The sequence below is a fragment of the Globicephala melas genome, chromosome 10 (assembly GCF_963455315.2).
Source record: "Globicephala melas chromosome 10, mGloMel1.2, whole genome shotgun sequence".
Taxonomy (NCBI): domain Eukaryota; kingdom Metazoa; phylum Chordata; class Mammalia; order Artiodactyla; family Delphinidae; genus Globicephala; species Globicephala melas.
In genome coordinates, this window is record NC_083323.1 from 59,403,848 (window position 1) to 59,415,478 (window position 11,631).

Below are 11,631 nucleotides of genomic sequence, written 5' to 3' on the forward strand. Positions count from 1 at the left end.
CAGCCTTCTGGTCTGTCCGTGCATCTCTCCGTCTCTTTGGGTAGCCTCTGCCGCCGTCCCTCCCCGCCTATAGCGGTCTAGCTCCTGCGTCTCTCTGTCTCTTTCCTCTGGTCTGTCTCTGTCCGTCTGTCTGTCTCTGGGGGTCAGACTCTCTGTTGCACCCCCTGTCTCCAGCTCCTGACGTCTGTCGGCTTTTGCTTCTCTCCCCATTTCTGCTTCTGAGTGTGACCCCCATTTTCTGGCCGATGCCCTCTCGGCATCCCTCTGGATCACCATCTCATCACAGCTTCTGATTCTCTTTGCTTGTTTCCTTGTCTCTCTGACCTCTGCAGCCTCCCACCCCCAAAGCCTTCCCCTCAAGTCTACTTGCCTTCCCCCACGACTTGGAGGCCCGTGGCCGGGCTGTTCTGGCCTCATCACACCAGCCTTCATGCCTCAGCCTGCCTCCAATGTGTGCTAATGGGGCCCTGATGATTGGGAGTAGCAAGGCAGGGCCGAGGAGGGAAAGTAAGCAGAGGTTAAGAAGACGAGGAGCGGGGGACTTCCCTGGTGGCGCAGTGGTTGAGAGTCCGCCTGCCGATGCAGGGGACATGGGTTCGTGCCCTGGTCCGGGAAGATCCCACATGCCATGGAGCGGCTGGGCCTGCGCGTCCGGAGCCTGTGCTCCTCAACGTGAGAGGCCACAACAGTGAGAGGCCCGCGTACCGCAAAAAAAAAAAAAAGAAGGGGGGAACGGTGATGGACTTGATGGGCTCAGGCCCAGCAGGACGGTGGTGGAGATAAGTGTGTCTGCGTGACTGATTGGATGAGACCGTTCTTCCCCACGTCCTCTGGGAGCAGAGCAGAGAGGGTTGTCCCATTCAGCGTCAGGGGAGTGAGATGTTTCCTTTTCAGGAGGTCCACGAGTCCTGGAGGGATGTGGTGCCATTGGAGCTTGAGGCCCTCCTGAGGGTGGGATGGAGAGTGGGGTGCTTCCTGAGGAGCCAGGGTGGAGCAAGTTCCCCATAAGGAGGAAGACAGAAAGCAAGATGAACCATTTTGTTTCTTGTGTGGGCCCAGACTCCATTATCATCTCCTCTTCCTCCTCATGCCCTTTCTTATCCCTGCTCAGGCCCCCAACATACGGAGCCTGCCGTTTACCAGACGCTACGGCCCATGCAGATTTCTGGGGGAAGAGCATTCCTGACAAAGAGAACAGCAAGGGCAAAGGCCCTGGTGCGAGCGTGTCTACTGTTGGAGAACAGCTGGAGCAGAGGGAATAAGGGAGAGAGTGAATGGTGGGACTGAGAGGTAATGGGAACCGGATCACGTGGGGACTAATAACCCCCGTGAGGCTTTGGCTTCAGCTCTGAGTAAGATGCAGAGTCACTGGAAGGTTTGGAGCAGGGCAGAAGGTTTGACATGATCTGCCTTGTATTTGTATAGAAAATTCTTACTGTTCTGTTGAGACTCGATTGAGAAAACAAGGGCGGGGGGGAGGGGGACCAGGCAGGAGCCTATTGCAGTACGAGGTAAGAGATGATGGTGGCCTGGACCAGGGAGGTGGCAGTGAAGGTGGTGACGAGTGGTCAAATTCTGGATGTACTTTTCAGAGAGCCCAGGGATTTGCTGATGGGCTGGTTGGAGGGTGTGAGAGAAAGAGGGGAGTCAGCATGAGACCAAGGGATTTAGCCTGAGTGACCAGAACCATGGAGATTTGGGGAATACTGCAGGAGGAGCTGGTTTGGGGGGAGTCAGTTTGGACATGTCAGGTTTGAGATGCCTGTTAGGCAGCCAAGTGGAGGCATCTGGTAGGCAGAGGGATGTACAGGTCTGGGTTTCGTGGTGAAGTCCAGGCTGTAGATATAAATTTGGGGTCATCAGTGTCATTGAATGAGATCCCCTAAGGAGTGAGAACAGATAGAAAATAAAGGGCATCCAATGACTGAGTCCAAGCATTTCAATATTTAGAAGTTGTGGAGTTGCAAAAACTCCCCCAAAATGCTGAGACATCACAGCAAGGAAAATGTGGGCATGGCACGTGTGGGGCTCTTGGCTTGATCATTTTTCTTCATTCCCAGCTACCCTGGTGGGTGAACTCTCGTTGACCCATATCTAGATGGTTCCGACCCACTCTCTGGGTCTCGGCTTCATTCCCCTCCAGACTGCCCCTCCAGACTCTTGGTCTTAGAGCCAAGGAAAGAGGATTGGGGTGAGAAAGGACTGAAGATCTGAGACCCTGAGAGACAGTGACTTGCCCAAGGTCCCTCTGCCAGAAGGTGGTCAGGGCTCCCAAGACATAGTTGAGTGCTTTTTATACCACCCTACCCTGCCTTTTGGGTCACTTCTCAACAAGCAACAAATCTTTACTGAGTACCTGATTAAACCTGCCATGTGCAGAATATCAATGGAAGACCCTAAGGGATCCAGTGGAAACAGATGATGCGATTCTTGCCCTCGAGAAGCTTGAACTAAGGACCCCTGAATAGTTGTTCCCTTCTTTTCCCATCTCTTCACTCTCATTCCTTATGACTAACCAACAGGGACTCTCTTCTTCCCCACTTTATGCCCTAGGTCTTTCCTTCCCTCCAAACCTTGCCCCAACCCTTTCTTCTGGAACCCTTCCCAGATCACCTTGGATTACCCTAATCTGACGGGTAGCTCAGGCCCATCTTCGTTAACTCTCTTTCCCTCGCTTCTCATACTGAATCCATATGCAAGTTCTGTCAGCCTTATCATCCAAGGAAATCCCAGATCTGACCACATCTCACAATCTCCACTTGTACAATTCTAGCCAAGACACTGGCTTGCCTGCACTGCTGAGCACAGGGGCCCCCGATGGGCCTCCCTAGAGTTCATTCTCGACACCGCAGTCCCTTTCACCTGGGGCCCCACCCTGTCTCCTGAGTCTGTGTGCTTCTTACCATCCCTACGCCATTCCAACCAGTCCCCCTGCCGTGGACACTTCTCCTCTGGGTGTGACCTATCTTCTCCCCTCTCAGCCCCTGGGGTGGAGGGTGCTGGAGGGCTGGGGTTGTCCTTCGTTCATGGACCACTGAGGACCCCTGTTGTGGGAGGCCATCTGCCTGGAGTTGGGATGGGGCACGTCCTGGAGGGGGCATTCAACAGGGAGCTTGGGAAGTAAGACCGAGTGTGTCTCTGCAGTGGCCGGCAGGGGTGGTTCAGAGAGGCTGTTGTGGACTCACTTTTCCTCATTTCCATCCTCCGTTTCTTCCCGCTCAGCATTCTCCCTCGTTCTCATCACTCTTTCCCTTCCATCTCTCTGACTGATTCTCTGTCTTTGTATTAGGGAGTGGGAGGGATCCCTCACCAGCCTCAGGGTCTTGAGAGAGTCTCCAGTGGAATGCACCCCTGTTCCTGATCTAAGCCCCCCAACTCTGGGGAGCTGGGACAACCAGATGGGGAGCACTGATCTCACCCCCTCCAGCCTGTGTACCCAGGGCTGAATCATTCACCATTTCCTCCCCAGTGCCTAGCACCGCACTTTGCACCCAGTAGGTGCTTATTAAATATTTATTGAAAGGATAAATGAATGAACAGCTGAAGCATTCAGCCTCCCTGTTGGTCCCTGGGCCTAGCTTTTCTGGTTCTTTAAATGAGTCCTTTCAAACTTTAATGTATACACAAACCACCTGGGGATCTTGCTAAACTGAAGGATGGGACTGACCCGTCTGGGCTGGGGCCTGAGAGTTGGCATTTCTAGCACATTTTCAGCGATGCTGTTGCTGCCGTTCTCAGATCACATTCTGAGCAGCAGAGCTGTAAGGGGAGGTGTCTCTCGGGCAGAAGGAAGCCCCTGTCTAATTGAAAGAGAGGATGATGACTATTGCGAGGGACTGAGAGAGAGTGACAGAGAGAGGAGCCAGAGGAAGAAAGGAAACCCTCCACCGCTGGTCTAACGGCCCCTAGAGCCCCTCAGCAGTGCCCATCCCAATGGTCTCAGGAAGCCTAGGAGCACCTGTAACGTCTCCCGCAGCAGCCTCCGTCTCCCCAGGGTCCCACCCTGACTCGGGGTAATGGGGCTCTAGAGACATCAGCCACCTCTGCGTCCCTGATTGGCCTCCTTATTTCTGAGACCACTGTGAGTCCCAGAAAAGAAAGCTCGGCTGGGAGCAGGTTTGGAGTTTTCACTCAGTTCCACGAACGTTCCCCAGACTGCCTCTCAGTACCAGGCATACGGGTGAACAAGAGCCAGGAGGCCCGTCTAGTGGGCAGGGAGACAACTTGCGTGAGTGAAAGAAGGTGGGATTTGCACTTGCCCTGGAGGAGGGTGGGGAGAGCTTTGATGAGCATACGGGAGCTCCAGGAAGTGGTGGAGAGGGCATTCCAGGCAACGTGGGCCGGAAGCAGGATGGTTCAGGACATGTTCCTTGAAGCACATCGGGATCAGCAGCTGGGGAGGGGGGAGGTGATGGAGGAAGCAGAAATTGTAGGAGCTCAGCATGGGTCTGTATTAAGGAGGGCTCTAAATGTTGGTCTGAGGAATCAGCGCTGTGGCGTGAAGGCAGGTTTATTCTGCATGCGTTAGGGAGCCGTGGAAGGGAGGTCCGTGTATTGGAAGAGGTGCTTGGAGGAAAGGCTTTGCCATCTCTTGGTTTACCTGGCCTACCAGGGAGGGACTCTGCTCTGGGAGTTGCCTTGTTCGTCTCTGTTACTCGGTGGAGGCTTGGTCAGGCTCTGAAGGTGACAGTGGTGCCTGGTTTGGGAGGAGCTGAGGGTGGTGGTGTTTTTTCCCCCACTGTGGGAAAGAGCTAATTTTGTTCTGTGGGAAGTTTAATGATCTTCTGTCCTAACTCCAGGTTCTTTTACCCAGGAGTCCCTGATGAGGACAAACTATGCTTCAGGAAAGGGAGCGGGAGGGGAAAAAGGAGGCCGGTTTTCCATGGTGGCTGAGAGGTGAAGCATGCGTGCTCCGAGCTGGTGGACGCTCGGCCCCACCTACCTGCCCAGGACTGTGCTTCGGTCTTAAGCCACACCAGCCACTCACAACGCCTCGAAGCATTTTAAGACATTGGAGTGGGTGCCCCGGGCGGATCACCAGTGCCATATACTTAGGTACCTCCAGCGCGGCCCAGGCCAGGTGTCAGCCTTCCTAAGAACCAGCTTTTTAAGTTTACCACGTATGTATTTCATCCACAGACACGTGTGGGTGTAGGCCCTGTTTTGCTGGCTGCTGGGGAAGGGGTAGCATCTTTGTGATTGTGGAAGGGTGCCCCCCCGCACAGATCTGGGGTTTCCCCTGACAGGGGTCCATGTCTTTCCTCCCTGCATGCCCCTGTCCTCTGTCACTCTCACTGTGCTCACCCTTCCCGCAGGCTGGAAATTGTGCCAACACGGAGGGCAGATTTTGTTTCTGTGGGAGAGCATGGAATATTATTTTCGTCTGATTTATTTTCATTCCTGATGATTCCCATGCTGATGCGCTAACGAGCAGAAGTAGCCAGGAGCAGCCGTCACCAGCGTGGTGTGCAAGGTGGATGGATTAACGGGCTGGCAGGGACCTCATCCCAACAGGCCACTCAGGAAAGGGCTCAGGGGCAGGAAACTCAGGGCTGCCACTGACACACCCCAGCCTCGGTTTCTCAGTTCTGGGACAGCGTTGTGTGGGCCCTTCCTCTCCCTGCGTCCCACGGCCTCTGACCTTTGCAGTCCTCACTGCTCTCCACCTCATTCAGCCCAGAGTCCTGTCAGTTCTTCTACAGCAACTGCACCCAGTGCGTCTCAGGTAAAACCTCCTTGAACCTGTAGAGTGAAAAGTCCACGTCCTTGGCGTAGATCACGTCTTTGATCTGTGGCACACAGTGGGTGCTGAGTTCATGACCAGTGAACACGTGAAGGGATTCTGGCGGAGGCGAGGAGGATTTTACCTATTCCCTGGTTTCATTTATTTTCAGTGTTAGAGAGCTGAGGGCTAAGTTTTTGTTTCCTCGGTGGTAATTCTCCAACCTTAGTTTCCTTTTTGGGGGACATTCTCTCACCCCGACTTGTTGATCTTGTCTTACTCTTTCATGTGTGTTTTTTTTTAAACAGGTTTTAAAATTTTATTTTATTTTTGGCTGCATTGGGTCTTTGCTGCGCGGGCTTTCTCTAGTTGTGGCGAGTGGAGGCTACTCTTCATTGCGGTGTGTGGGCTTTTCCTTGCGGTGGCTTCTCTTGTTGCGGAGCATGGGCTCTAGGCACGCAGGCTTCAGTCGTTGTGGCACATGGGCTCAGTCGTTGTGCCTCGCGGGCTTCAGTAGTTGTGGCTCGTGGGCTCTAGAGCGCAGGCTCAGTAGTTGTGGCGCATGGGCTTAGTTGCTCCGCGGCATGTGGGATCTTCCCGGACCAGGGCTTGAACCCGTGTCCCCTGCACTGGCAGGCGGATTCTTAACCACTGCGCCACCAGGGAAGCCCTTTCATGTGTGTTTTTCCGTTTTATGTGTCTTACATGCTAGATCCTCTCAGGTCTTTTGGAGAAGAATGTGGGGGAAAAAACAGCAGCTCTGAAGACATTGTCATGTTCACTTCCACTACCATGTGATTTCCTTTTTGTCCCTCCCTGTCAGGTGGCCCCTCCCAATGAAGGGGCTGTCAGTCATCTGTAATCACACCAGTTCCTGCAGGTCACTGTGAGGGGGGAAGTGCCTGGAGAGTGAACAAAATGCCAAGTTGAAGTTTAATGAGGCAGCATGATTGGAAGAGGGGAATCAAGGGAGGGCAAGAGGAGATGAGAGAATAGAAAAGAGGGTTGAGCAAAGCCAGGAGAGATCAGAGATGAGGCAAAGGGGTAGGGGCAGAGGATCTAGGCCCCAGCTTGTCATCTGTAAAATGGGGATAATAGAGTTGTTGTCAGGAGTAAGAGAATATAGTGCTTAGCAGGTTGGGAGCACTACAGAATCCTTGATGATAATGATAGTAATACATGGGGGTGATATTGCCTACATCACAAGGGGTGCTGGGAGACTCGGGCTTGTAAAACACTTTGTAAACTGCAGACTGCTAATGCTTTAGCTGCTGTTATTATTATTCCATTCGTGCATTGCTTTCGGCCACTGTCTTGTATTTATGCTGATGAAGGGGGAAGCCGCCAGAAGCCGGGGAGGACCCCCAGGTTCTGTTCTGCTTTGGGGACTGTTTCCTTCCTCTCCTCCTCACCGCCTGGGGAGCAGAGCCCACCCCTCTGCTGCCGCATCTGCCCCCGGGCGAGGTGCTGAGAAGGTAGAGGCTGGCAGGAGGGTGCAGGAGGGAGGCCAGGGGGAAGCCAAGCTGAAAATGAAAGCCGAGGAGGGGGCAGCTGAGCAGTGCCTGGAATCATGTTTGCGTAATGAGCTGCACCAGCCCGGCTTGCTGTTTCTCCAGATACTGCTCCTCCTCCTTTGTCTCTCGGCCTGTACTCCCATTGCTTTTCTTCTTTCTTCTCTCCTCACTTCCCTTGCCCCTCAGTACTCCCCACAGGCCTCTTCTCCCCCTCCCACTTCCCCGACTCCTGCTCTGAGGCCCCGTCCGTTTGTCCCCTTGATCTGGACAAGCCCCCCACCCCCAGGGTTCTCCTCTGTCTCCCTCCAACTCCCCCCCATCTCTCCTTGTCCTTCATCTCTGTGCCATTCCCTTTTTTCTTTCCGCCTCCAAGTCTCACATCTTTACCTGCCTGCTTTTATCTTCCCTTTCCATTGTCCGGCCCCTTTTCTCCTTACTGACCCCCTGCCCCCACCCCCAGCCTTCACCCCCTCTCCTCCTTTCTCTCCCTGTCGGCTTCACTGCTTGGGGTTAGGATCCACTGTGTAGCCATCATTCCCTTGATGAAATAACAGTAATAACAAAACAAAAATTTACTGAGCACTTACTATGGACAGCGCACCACTAAACACTTCAATTATGTCTGATCTCATGTAATCCTCTCAATAACCCTGTGAGGTGAGTGGCATTATCAGCCTCATTTTACAGATGGGGTCAGTCAGGTACAGCGAAGTGAAATATCTTGCTGAAGTTCTCATAGTTAATAGGTGTCGAAACTCGAAGGCCAGCCTGTGTGACCCAGGAGCCTGTGCCCCTACCCACAGGAATCCACTGGGAGAAGCTGTTCGCACTTTCTCCCTGGGGTTAAGAGAGCCCTCTTTCTTTAAACATCATCTTGGCACCCCCAGATTCTTCCAAAGGTCCTTTGGTCCCTTCTCCTTTCTCTGCACAAGACCAGATCTAACCCACCCTGGACAGCTTGTTCTGTGTGACGGTACAACTAACGCTACACTGTCAGGCACTGCTCCAAGCACTGTATGCCTGTCACCTCATTTAATCAGCCCCATTTTACAGATGGAAAAACTGAGGCACAAGGAAGTGAGTAACTTGCCCATTTCACACAGGTAATCAGTGGCAGAGCCAGGATTTGAGCCCAGGCAATTGGGCTTTAGAGAACCTGCCCTCCCAGGTGGTGACATTGCTCCACTCAGCTCCTGGGAAACCCGGTTTTGGTTTCCCAACCACTGTTACTCACCCAGCTGCTCTGAGAAGTCCTCGTGGCCCAGCCCTGGGATGCAGCCTATTTCTGTGGGCACTGCCCGCCGTGGTGTAATCTCTACCACCAGCACTGACAGCCCTTGAGATCTGGTCAGGCCGCCAGCCCTAATCGGTGCCCGAGGGGATTTATTGGCTGCTGCCCCCAGGGAGCAGGGACAAGTGTTTCCCTCTCCAGCCCTGCTGTGCCTCCTCGCAGCCCGACAGCTCCCGCGTTCCGGCCCATCGCAGCAGCTGATTTACCTCTGTGGTTGGGGGATTTAGCTGCCGTCCTGGCTCCTACTATAAATTCCCGGGCAGATCACGGAGCTCTGCATCAAAGCGGCCAACAGGGGAGCAAGCGGGAGCAGGTGGCCGCTTTGGCCATGGGGTGCGGAGGACAGGGGCAGGCGGGGAATGCTCCGAGGCTTTCTAGTCCACCCCTGGCCACAAGGCCAGGCCGTGCCATCCTCAGGCCCGTGGGTCCCCCTTAACTTTCAGAGGCATCTCCCAGCCCCCAGCACCCCCAGGTTCTGGCTGATGTCTAATCTTGGTCCTCTTGCCGCATCTGAAGTCTATTTGCCTGTTCGCTCGGGAAGGAGAGAGCCGACTACCACTCCTGGGTTTGATTAGGCTTCAAAGACTCAGGCGTTGCTTGGTGTTCTGGGGCACCATATGACATATATTGGGCTTATGTTCTGCCCTCCAGAAGGAGGCTCAAGCCGAGGCAGGAAGTGGTAGGACTTTCAGTGGGAAGGGGTGAAAGACTCCAGGAGGTAGGTGACCTAGAGCGGGGGCTGAGGGAGACCTCCCCCGAGTAAGTCCGAGTCAAGTTGGGTGAGCCCCAAAGGATAGAGGCACTTCCTAAAAGTGAAGGGGGGAGGCCTGTGGTAGCCACGGTCAGGACGCTGAAACCTTCCACACGGTGGCTGCCCGGGGTCCACGCTGGAACTGGGGCTGGCTGGGCCTGGACGGAGTCAACCCTCTTTCAATGCCCCCTGTTTTTCTGGCTTTCTCTGACCCCTCTTTCTCTGGTTTCTGCAACACCTCCCGGCCACCCCTGCCTGCTCCCCTCTGCTCCTGTCCGTTTGCCTTATCTTTCCTGTGGTGCCGTCTCTCGTACCAGAAAACACTTCTCTCGCCCCACTGGACCAGCCGGCGGTGGTGGGGTTGGTCTGAAGCTCGGGGCTCTGGTTCCGCTCCCCAGAACCTCCCTCAGCCTGGAGCCCGTCCCTGGTGTCCATGCCATTTTGTTCTTCTACCCCTCATCCATCTTCCCCGTCCCCCCTCCTTGCCCCCCTGCCATGGCCGCCTCCGCCTGGGAGATTACAGACACTGAATCAGCAGGCAGCCCCAGCGTTCTGCTGACAGGGGACTTTCTGCCTCTGAGGGCTCTGTGGTGGGATCAGGGCCCCTCCCGGGGCCTGGGGATTCGGGATGGGGGGAAGAAAGGGCCGGGGCGGAGAACAAGCGGATGGAGAGGGAGAGGTGAAGGGCAGAAGGTAAAGAGAGAGGAAGGAGGATGGATAGAGGAGAGGTGGGAAAGAGGAGAGACTAGAAGCAGAAAACACTGGAAAGATGAAAGAACAGTGAGGGAAGTGGAGAGAGAAGCAGAGGGCAGGGGGATGGGAAAGGGGGAGAGAGGGAGAGCGTGGAAATTAGGTGGAGGTGAGCCTGTTCGCCAGCCTGCAAGCCCAGGCCCCAGCTCCGCTCTCCCCTCCCCGAGTGCCCACCCAGGCAGGCCCCTTGGAGGCCCAAGTTCATGGGGACCAGGCTGAGGGGTGCGGCCCGGGGCCCCCTGCCTTGTGCCTCCCTCTCTCCCTCTCACGTGGTGGTTGGCAGTTCATCTTGTTTGCGGGGCGGCTGGGCCTGCTCTCGGGGTTTAATGATCTGTGCCATTATTTATAGCTTTGAGCGCCGAGAAACACACTGAATTTATCGCTTGCTTCTATAAATAACCCTGGCAAACGGGTGCCCAGCGAGGAGGGCAGGAGGGGGAGAGAGAAGCAAGGAAAGGAGAGGTGGGGGGTAGGGCGTGGGTTGTGTCTGTGGACTCTGTCCCCAAGGTGGGGTGACGCGTGTGCTCAAGGACGGCGGAGGCTGGGTGTGGGTGTGTGTCTGAGGGCAAGTTCACCTAAGTCACACAGCGTGTGACCCTGGGATGAGGGTGACTGCACGTTTCCGAGGGCATGTGTGAGCTGACTGTGTGTTGGTGTTTGTCTCTGGTGCCACGTTGGTGGCAGTGAGGTGAATAAGCACAAGACAGCCCCGAAGAGTGGCTCGTCTATAAATGGATGTGCAATGGGGCTGAGAGGCAGCAGCTCTGGACTAGAATCCGGCTCCTTTCTCTATGGCTGGGTGACAGAAAAAGACGACAAGGGTTCAGTGGCACAGGGGGCAGGAAGTGAGGCCTAGGAAGCAGGCTGAGCATAAGTCTGTGTGTCGGGCTGCGCCAGTAGGAGGGAGGAGGCACCTGGTGTCCTAGAGCAGCAGCCAGGGTCACCTGCTCCCAGACCTACAGGGACCCTGGCTTTGGGGCTTTTGGCTACGGCCCTCCTCAGAGGACCCTGCTGGCAAGTCCTGGCTCAGGGTGGGGGTAGGGGACCAGGCAGTGCCAAGTGTCAGAGCTGTGCTTTCTGATACTGCGCCGCCTGCCCCTCCCACGGGCTCCCCCCGCGCCCCCAGGACTGCCCAGGACCAGGCTTGCGGAATGAGAGCCTTAGCCCTGCTCAGCCAGCGGGCAGTGGTCCTGCCCCTTCTCCTCTCCCCCAGCCGCAGTCCCCAGCTCAGCACTTCCACACAGAAATGGCTGCAGCAGCCATTAGCTCAGGGAAGCGCTCTGCATCTCTAATGAGGACATTTGCATATATAACGAAGAACCTTCACACGTGTTGGGGAAGCTGCCCCTCCTCTCTTTCCCCTTTTTCTCTCCCACCAGCTGCCACCCTGACCTGTAGCTCTGGGGGTGGGCGTGAGGGTCCCTGCCCACTTGGCTGGGGGATGTGCTGAGGGGTCCCAGGCACAGACAAATTGCAGGGGGTTCCCCTCTCTGGGTCAGACACAGGCAAGGTGAGAGCCCATTGTGGCAGTGTGCTCGAAGGGACCCAGCTGCTTGTGAACAGGAGCCTGGGCACATGCACAGAGAGAAGGTCAAGGTCAACC